Source organism: Henckelia pumila, chromosome 1, assembly GCF_033568475.1.
Source record: "Henckelia pumila isolate YLH828 chromosome 1, ASM3356847v2, whole genome shotgun sequence".
NCBI classification, from domain to species: domain Eukaryota; kingdom Viridiplantae; phylum Streptophyta; class Magnoliopsida; order Lamiales; family Gesneriaceae; genus Henckelia; species Henckelia pumila.
Window position 1 is genome coordinate 159,943,202 of NC_133120.1, and position 10,747 is coordinate 159,953,948.

Genomic DNA, 10,747 nt, shown 5'->3' on the forward strand with positions numbered 1-10,747 from the left:
CTATCTCATACAATTCATCTATCAATTAAACAATCAAGAACATATATCTATGGACTTGAAAATAAATCAATTCCAACAAGAAACAAATAAGTATGTGGTTTAGGGAAACTCAAGTCAATCTAACTCGAGTTATATATCCCGTGGTTCGATGTTGGTTTATACCTTTCTTGTCTTGGTTTCAAGCTCTTCAAGGCTATCAAACTCTGCTCTCAAATCTGGAAAATCCATATAACATAACCTTGTGTCAAAATCTGCTCAAACTTCAACCCAACTTCAAGGCAAAAAAAGCTACAAACCTTGTTCTTTCTTCTACCGGTTTCGAAGTCGGGATTCTCGATTTGACGTCTCTTGATTGTAAACTTAAATCACAGCATATTTATCAAGGAAACATCAGATTTAATCATGTCAATGGCAGCTCAAGTATACGAGATCAAAACAGTTTCAAATCCGAAACCGACGGAGTAACGGTACAAAACCGGTAACCGAAACTAACTTCTATCAACTCTAACATTCATATCAGCTTCAAATACATCTTATAACAGCTCAAGATCATCATATATCAGCATAATCAAAGGTTATACTCTCGAAATAAATGCTGAAAAATTCATAAGAAACCGATACGACATCCGTTCCTCAACCCGACTTCAATATAACACAACATAGAAGTTCAACAACATCAATTCATAATCACATCTGATCTCTGCCATTTTCGAATTCTTAAACCATGATGAAAGATACAAAAACTTACATCAAATCGAAGGCCTCATTGCAAGGATTCCAAAACACTTTCCGAAATCAAAATCGGATAAGCGGAACTCAAGATATTGCGACTTGAAGATGAAGAATGAACTTGATTTCCTTTCCCTTCCTCTCTCGGTTTCTCTTCTGATTTTTTTGATGACGTAAGTTGAATTACACGTGAATACCTTTCAGAATAACAAGTGTCCCACTCAAAATAAGAATTTTGCACTTTGGCCCCTCAAGTCTTGCTTAATTGCTAATCGGTCCTCGACAAATCTTTTTAATTCAATTTCAATCCTAAATAATTTAAGAATATTAGAATTTACTTCAAAACTCCAAAATTCTCAAATTAAATATACTCGGATTAAAATTAAATAATTTCCAAATTAAATCAAATAATCCCGGACCTTACAATTCTCCCCTTCTAAGATCGGATTTCGTCCTCGAAATCTCTTGCAATCGATACGCACATAAGATAAGGAATAAGAGAAATACGGGATAAGACCTCATATCAGTCGAACAACTCAGAATAACACTGTCTCATATCAGATTCATCTTCTCAATATCTTCTTCAATTCTAGAACAACCCCACTGAATTGTCACTAGCGGATTAATCTTCTTTCTGAGTTGATTTTTTTCTTCCTCATCAAATAGTCATATCATTTGGTCGACATAGATTAATGTCTCATCAAACTTAATTTCATCTGAATGAAGTACATAAGAAGTCTCATTCTAATATGTCGCGAATATCAGATAGAAATGGAGGAAATAAAAGTCGACAGACAAGATTTCCTACTTCTTCAGAAGTGTCATCGGATTCAACAATTCTCGGAGATAATAGTCATCTCTTGTTAAATCAAACAATACATTCGAAATCAAAAAAAAATTTGCAAACATACTCAATCTCCCTGTTCAAAGCACAAAATCGGTGTCTAATCTGCGTATGTTTTGCTTCTCGATCATCAACTATCTTCATTCTGTTCTGAAAAAGCTTCTCGTTCTCTACCTTCATTGTGACACATAAAAAAAAATCTGATAGCTGTTCCAGAAATTACCATCTCCAAGTGGCAATATTAGTCAGCTAATACCAAATCAGGTATTAGGATTCTGAGCATCTCCTTAACTTTTGGATAGTCAATTCAGACAATCCATCGATAAGAGGATGGTAGAATGGAATCACATACAACCAATTACTCAAAATATCTGAAAATCGATGCCACAGTCTATCAAATAAATCTAAAGTCTCTAACTCGACAATAGAATTTTAATAATTCCTGTCATCTCATCATGTCATTAACTTCTTTTACAGCTATCCTCTCCTATCCGTAACTTAACCAATATTGCATATTCGTTTATTTGTCGAATTCTACTTAGGTAAATCGCAAACTCAAAACGATCAATAGCGCATCAGTACCATAGAACTAAAAATAGTACTCTGAAACATTAGATTTCAACATCTTTGCAACATCATAGAGTCATATCAATTCCAGAAGCAAACCCTTTTGGCAACTATTCATAGCAAGGAATAACATTTCTTGTATAGATCCTAGCTATTTCATCATATTGTATAACGTCAAAGACAACATATCATGCTATCTGTAAAAACTATCAAATATGATATCAACATCTCATACCGATATAGATAGTTTTCATAATAAAATTCAACGGCATTTAATCTTCTTTCGATTCTGAACTACAAATATGGTCATAAAGCATTCAATTGATCTCGCTCAGTCTAATTAATTGACAGTCTAAGCTTTAGAACCAAAAATTCTATCACATCTGAATTCATTTCTCATCTGTTAGAATCGATAAATTTTGTAACTGCTCAAATCAATCAACTAGTCAAGGCAAACAATAGCAAGTCATCATTGTGGCCTTATTCAATTTCTGATCATTAGCCCAAAATCTCACTGGTCAGTATTTCTTTCAATTCTTGCAGTTCTGTTGGTGCCATTCTAAAAGGTACTTTCGAAGTCAATAAGATATCTGACATCAGTTACATATCGAAGTCCATCTCACAGACTGAAAGTAATCCAAGAATTTCATCGGGAACATATCAGTAATTACCTAACCATTGACAGATTAGTCAATGTTGGACTAGCTTTCATCATATCAGTTGCATAATAAAGAATTCCCTTGCTCTTTCTGCTATCATCGATTCACAAATAGATAGATAGATATCAAAGAAATTCAAAATTTCAAACTCTTATCGTAGAATTCCCATCCTTTTATCAATTCAGTTCTGAATCTCATAATTTCTGAATCAAACTACGACATCCTTGTACTTGGTTAACATATCTAAACCGATAATTCAGTCATAATCTGACAAATCAAGCACAATACAGTCTCTATCTCTCACATTACCTTCAAACTGTAGTATACCTTTCCTGACAACTCTGACAGAAATAAGACCTCCCCTCCTAAGTAAAGAGATCACAACTACAGAACATAATGGCTCAGAGATAATGCAGGCAACATGACAAAGTGCTCAAACAGAACATATGAGAAGGATAGGTATCTCGCAATATAAAACTAGGCAAAAGAACAATTACCTGCTAAACATCATCTGAGGTTTGTCTTTCTGACTGAGTCTCAGATTTCGAAAACTCCATACCTTGTGATCTTCGAGAGTCTCGCTGGGGACACACTCTTGCGAAATGGCCTGGCTGACGACATATGTTGCAATTACCAGAGACTCCTTGGCATTGCTCAGTCTGATGTCTTCCTCCACATCGATTACAATACACACCGGTATAATTGGAACTCACCTGCCTTCCACTAGAACTGGGGAAACTACTCTCTGTTTTCTTGAACTGTTTTCCTCGAGCTTGCAAATATCCTTTCTTACCACTGCTACTGCCACCACTTTCAAATCATGAAGGTTGTTGCGAGATTGGAGCTGAGGGTTGTGACTGTCTCGAAGGCTAAGCGATATACGAAGCTCCTCGCTGTTGTATCAAACCAGCTTCCGCTCCTTTGGCATTGTTCATAGCATCAGCAAAATTATTCGGTCTCCCCGTGTTCACCAAAGCAAACACATCAGAATTCAGTCCATTAATGAACTGATCAGCCATTGCCTCATCACTATCAGCAACATGTGGAGCAAAGCATAGCAAGGTAGAAAACTTTGCAACATATTCTTCAACATTTAAGTTTCCCTGCTTCAGATTCGCAAATTCTGCACCTTTGTCTTTGCGATAAAATACTGGAAAGAAGCGTTGGTAAAACTCAGTTTTGAAGACTTTCCAGGTGATCACTGTACCTCGATACTCCAAGGCTCTCTTGGTTGTAAACCACCAACTCTTTGCAACTTCATGCAATTGATGGCCTATCAGTCTGACTCTCCGTTCATCACTGTAATCAAGAGAACCAAACAGCATTTCTATATCATCAAGCCAACTCTCACAAGCTACTGAATTTTCCGTCCCCTTCAAAATCAACGGTTTAAAAGACTGAAACCGTTTCAACAGTATTTCCATAGGTGAAGCTGTAACATTCATCAAATAATCCGATATAATGACATGTTCTATTCTCGGTGCTTCTTGTGCTTGTGGCACTGTCGGGGCTACATTCACCTGTTTTGGCTCTGTCGGGACTACATTCACCTGTTCTGGCAATGTCTGTGTTTCATTTGCCTGTTCAGGCTGAGGAACTGCCACTGTCTGTCTAGTAGTTGGTCGTCCTTGTCGTCGAGACATATCTAATTATCAACATGGTTAGGATACCATAATCATTAAATCTATCTCAGTCCTCCTCTGATCATCTTACCTCTGATCAAGAATCAGTTCTGATTCAATCTTAAATAAATAATCAAGGTAAGAATACCAAAACATGCTTCCAATCAATTCAGATAGTCGGGTAACATGTCATAAACCACATAACACATGCTTGAATCATGTCAGATATTCCAAGAAACATGTGTCTTTAATCATCATAAATCATACTTTCAAATAAAATAAATACAATATCATGTAATAAAATACTTGAAAGTAAACCATGCCAGCATTTACAACATGTAATTCAATTATGTAAATAAATCATAGCATGATAAAATAAAGAAGCAAGGAAGATGACTCGATCTACCCTACTCACTATCTAACTCAGTCTAGAATTTTCTTGCTCTGATACCACCTGTTGTGAAGATCCGAGTACTAATCTCTCATTTCAATACAATTAACCAAATAATCATAAAAATTAGTCAAGCATCAAAGACTAAATAAGATAAACAAATTTTTTTTTTTTTTAAAGTTCGAGCACCTCGCTCGATCGGGAAAAAACACCCGATCGAGCGAGCCCTGAAGCCAACTTCTCGGGTTGGGAATATTTTGGCCTCGCTCGATCGGTTAATCATCACCGATCGAGAGAGCCTAAAATGCTCAACTCGCTGCCTCAGAAATGAGGGCCTCGCTCGATCGGGCAATCTTCACCGATCGAGCGGGCTCATTGTGCAGAAAAATAAACAGAAGATCTGTTGCTGTCAAAAACGAGTCCCTTCAATTCTTTTCCATCTAGTATCACCTCATGCATAATCTATACATACTCATAGGCTAACATGCATTCTAACATGATATAGTTGAAAAAGAACAAGATCACCATATACTAGAATATAATCTCATGCTAGAATCACATATCATACATGAATCATTTTTATACAAGAAGGATTAGGCTACAACATGTTGTCTTAAGGATTTACATACATCATCACAAATCCATGAACATCAACAAGACAACAACTTAATAACCAACAAGGCTTGATAAGAGTAGCTACAACATGATCATTTTCTTGCAGCTAACATACTTGACAACTAAACTCGGATCACCACTCTATTCTCTCATTCCTTGTTCTTCAAGCTCAACTCTGCCCTATTCCCGAACCACCTGTTGTCATGCACACATACAAACACAACAACAGCCGGATATCTCCGGTGAGAAATACATTTCCCAGTATAAGCAACATATAGCATGCTATCAAGTTCAAGTGTAATTACTATCATAATTAATTCATAAAGATATTCATAAACCATAATACATGCTATAATTCAAAGCATATAACAAAGGCATGCTATAAATCAAAGCGTAGCACAAAACATGCTATATTCAAAGCATAACATATTCAGCCACACAAAGTCATCTATCAAATCTAAGTAGTGTCTTAGTCTTGACTCTACTTTTGTTTTTGTATGACTTCTTGATCTTAACTCTTAGTCTTAACTCTAGACCAAGACTTGACTATTTTCTCAACTCTCATCTAGGGATCCCGGTTTGAATAAGAACGCAACAAATCTCCCACCTACTCTCCCATTCGAGGTGGCGGAACGTTCTTATTCCCAAACTTTGGTCCAATATATCGATCTTCGGTCATAGGAGTCAATCTACTCCTACGCATATCGATACAAGTCCAAACATTCGGTAATTTGGCACTTGTGCCTTCCTAAGACATGGAACATCCGCCTTCAACTCTTTAAGATCTAGTGGCTTATCAAGATGCAACCAATTCTAGAAGCATTAATCTAAGCCACCTACAAGAGACAAGCTAATCTAGCAAGGAAAGGCAATAGACTTATCTATCTATGCCATCATCTATCTCATACAATTCATCTATCAATTAAACAATCAAGAACATATATCTATGGACTTGAAAATAAATCAATTCCAACAAGAAACAAATAAGTATGTGGTTTAGGGAAACTCAAGTCAATCTAACTCGAGTTATATATCCCGTGGTTCGATGTTGGTTTATACCTTTCTTGTCTTGGTTTCAAGCTCTTCAAGGCTATCAAACTCTGCTCTCAAATCTGGTCAATCCATTTAACATAACCTTGTGTCAAAATCTGCTCAAACTTCAACCCAACTTCAAGGCAAAAAAAGCTACAAACCTTGTTCTTTCTTCTACCGGTTTCGAAGTCGGGATTCTCGATTTGACGTCTCTTGATTTTAAACTGAAATCACAGCATATTTATCAAGGAAACATCAGATTTAATCATGTCAATGGCAGCTCAAGTATACGAGATCAAAACAGTTTCAAATCCGAAACCGACGGAGTAACGGTACAAAACCGGTAACCGAAACTAACTTCTATCAACTCTAACATTCATATCAGCTTCAAATACATCTTATAACAGCTCAAGATCATCATATATCAGCATAATCAAAGGTTATACTCTCGAAATAAATGCTGAAAAATTCATAAGAAACCGATACGACATCCGTTCCTCAACCCGACTTCAATATAACACAACATAGAAGTTCAACAACATCAATTCATAATCACATCTGATCTCTGCCATTTTCGAATTCTTAAACCATGATGAAAGATAAAAAAAACTTACATCAAATCGAAGGCCTCGTTGCAAGGATTCCAAAACACTTTCCGGAATCAAAATCGGATAAGCGGAACTCAAGATATTGCGACTTGAAGATGAAGAATGAACTTGATTTCCTTTCCCTTCCTCTCTCGGTTTCTCTTCTGATTTTTTTGATGACATAAGTTTAATTACACGTGAATACCTTTCAGAATAACAAGTGTCCCACTCAAAATAATAATTTTGCACTTTGGGCCCTCAAGTATTTCTTAATTGCAAATCGGTCCTCGGCAAATATTTTTAACTCAATTTCAATCCTAAATAATTTAAGAATATTAGAATTTACTTCAAAACTCCAAAATTCTCAAATTAAATATACTCGAATTAAAATTAAATAATTTTCGGATTAAATCAAATAATCCCGGGCCTTACAGAGAGGGTTTGGAGCCATCAACAAATCCCATGAGGACGTAACCGATGAGAAGAGAGCGGAATTGGAGGTGCCATTCCGGATAGTTGGAAGAGGTTAGTTTGAGGGGAATTTGGGCAGTAGAATTGATGGAGATCAAGGGTGACGGAAACAGAATTGATTTTATAAGGAGGTCGCCATAGAAATATAGATTGTATATTGTTGGGATTGATTTGAAGATGGTAGTAAACAGAAACAGAATAAATATTTGTTGAGGCTCGTGTTGATCACGATATCTTTAAGAAGTTTTTGCTCCACTCTTGGTGCTAAAGGAATTTGGCAAACTTCTCCCAAGATACAATAACAACAAACTTGTGATAATAGCACAATAAATCACAAGTTCAATAACCAGAAATGATATGAACTCTCTTTTTCAGAAAATAGAAGAATATGAATTTAGATGAATATGAATGAATGAAAAATAAACTTTAATCTGTTATTTAAATTTGTTTTCATGTAGGGACTCCTCGTTTGACCATGTGGTATGATTTTTTTAAATAAAAAAACTGATTATAACCAACCAAAAAGTCAAAAACAATCACAAAATCTCGAAAGAGAAAGCAACTCTTGGTGAAAAGTTGTTTCAGGCGTACAAAGCAGAACTACAGGTGCAGGGGCGCAATATATCGCCCCCTTGCACCACTCCAGGCGCCTAGGAAAACTCCAAGCCAAAAGCACCGGTGCAAGGGCACAATTTTCAGCGCCCCTGCACTTAATTTTTTTTTGGAGCTTCTCATCTCTTTTTTCTTTTCCGAGCTTTTCATTTCTTAATCGCTGAATTTCAATTCATTAAGCACAATCCAAATTTCCAACAATCCCCCACATGAATGAAATTAATGCATGAATGCACATGATGTCAAAGAGAGTTCACACGAAATTTGAGTGCATCAGGAGAGGTAGCTTGTGGCTTTGAACCTTTCGTAGTAGAATACTATCGGATTTACTAGGCCACGAAGTGAACGTGATGTCTTGAACTTCTTGACAGTTTGTGTAAACCCAGACAATAGTACCTACACAATGACTTTTCTTCATTTCTATTGGTTTTTCGGTTGTGTCCGTTTTGGCCATGGAACACATCTTGGCTTCATAAGTGTTTCATTGAGGCGACCCGTCCTTACACTTACATAGGTGGTCTCCTGTGAAGTGTATCCTACTGTACTCCGCCTTTTCCAGGAAAGGAACCATTAAAAGTTCAAACTTAACCTCACTACATGCGTAGGCTACAACAATTTTTAGTCCTAGGAATGAGTCGGAAAAAATTCCAGAGTGTTACTCAAGTTCTCATAATTTAGTTGTCCCATTGAACCAAGATTTGGGATCTCCAATCAACAAGGTTGGGTTACCAGTATGAGAGCTTTATTTTGTAGATTTTAAGCACATTCCTCTTGAAAAGTTGTAAACTTGATCTCTACTCAATGCTTTTGTAAGCGGATCCGCTAAGTTATCTTTTTATTTGATGTAATCAATTGTGATAACTCCATTTGAGATTAATTTTCATACAGTATTGTGTCTTTGACGAATATGTTGAGACTTACCATTATACATAGCACTATTGTAGCACCTAAAATCCAATCTACTAAATCGCATGCATTTAATTTAATAAATATTAGGATTTTTATTTTTAAGCTTATTTGATTTAAATTCTTTATTTGAATTATGTGTTAATAAAATATTACTTATTTATTCAAATGATTTTATTGTGCAATTTAATTGTTTTAAAGATTTTAAAGGTTTAAGGTTTTTGCCTATTTAAAAGATTTTTGATTTTTAATTGTTTAGTTTATTCGTTCAAATTATTTTAACTGTTTAGCTTATTTGTTTAAATGATTTTTAGTTGTCCAACTTATTTATTTATTTATTTTAAATAGCCTGGTTTAGCGGTTAGTTATTTTAAATTATTTTAAATGTCTAGCTTATTTATTTTAAATGCTTTTAATTGTCCAAATCATTTTAAAGGTTTTTATTTCTGCTTGTGTATTTATTTAAATTGTTTTTTTTTTTTACGTTAGCCTAGTTTATTTAAATTATTTTTAATCACTCTGCTTGTTATTTAAATATTTTACTCATTGCCGTGACATCAGAATATTTAAAGTGTTTAATTCTTGGATTTTCAAATATGGCCTAACGCTATTAAAATACTACGTATTATATTTTATTTAGCATTTTTCCTACCCGCTTAAACTTATGTGCTGATCCGGCCCGAAGGTAATTCCCCAACCCAGTTAACGGCCCATTAAGAGTTTCACTACCCAAGTTCTCGGCCCATTTTTGGAACTCCTTCGCCCAATCTCGGCCCATTTTTATTCCTCATTCTTCAAGCATCGGCCGATAGGCCCTTTCTTTCATTCCTCTCCATTTTCCCTCAAGCGATTGGACCTCTTCTCCTCCTACAACCTTCGACCACCGCTAGAAGCCCTCATTTCCGGTGAAGCATCACTCCAGGCAAGCTATTCGAGCTTTTATCTCCCCTCTCTCGGTTCGATTTACAAACTGTCGAGCCTCATCTCTGATTCTTCCAAGCCAAGACAAGATTATGGGTTTTTTTGGCCACCAAGTAGATTATTATGTTGTGTGCTTGTTTTCCTTGCTTGCATTTTGAATTTCTGTATTTTAGGGAGCTTGCTCGATTTTTTTTTCTGATTTTTTGCCGGTTGTCCGTGTAATTTTGTGAATTTCGCTGGCAATCATCGAGTTCTCTATTACCTTTGGATTAGCCATTCGGATATCTGATTCCCTTTGGTGTTTTTCTTGCTTGCACTTCAAATTTTTGGATTTATAGAAGCTTGCCCGATTTTTTGGTTATTTGTTCGGTTATCCGAGTTTCTGTTTTCTCTTGGGAAAAGCCGATCGAGAGTTTTCAGATTCCAGTTGGATTGTTGTTCATGCTATTGATCAATATATAATGTTTTCTGGTCTTGAATGGGCATTTACTTGATAAGTCTCGGTAATTTTTGCTTCAGCCCTGTTTCGTGTGTCTTGCATTGTGTTTGAGTGTGCGTTGCTTCGAGTCTTGCTTGTTGTTTGGATGGTGAATTAGGGGCTACCATGGGTGAGAACGTAGCTCACATGGTAGTGCCTAGGTCGTGTGAAATGGATAGAAATGGTGGAGGCGAAGGTCTGTCAGTTTGGTAGTTGAAGGGGATCGGGTTTCAGGGGCAGGGGCTGGGGCTAACTCGAGCTGGGGTATTGGCTCAGAAACAGAGAACTGTTGCTCGGGCTGGGTGTCTGGCTT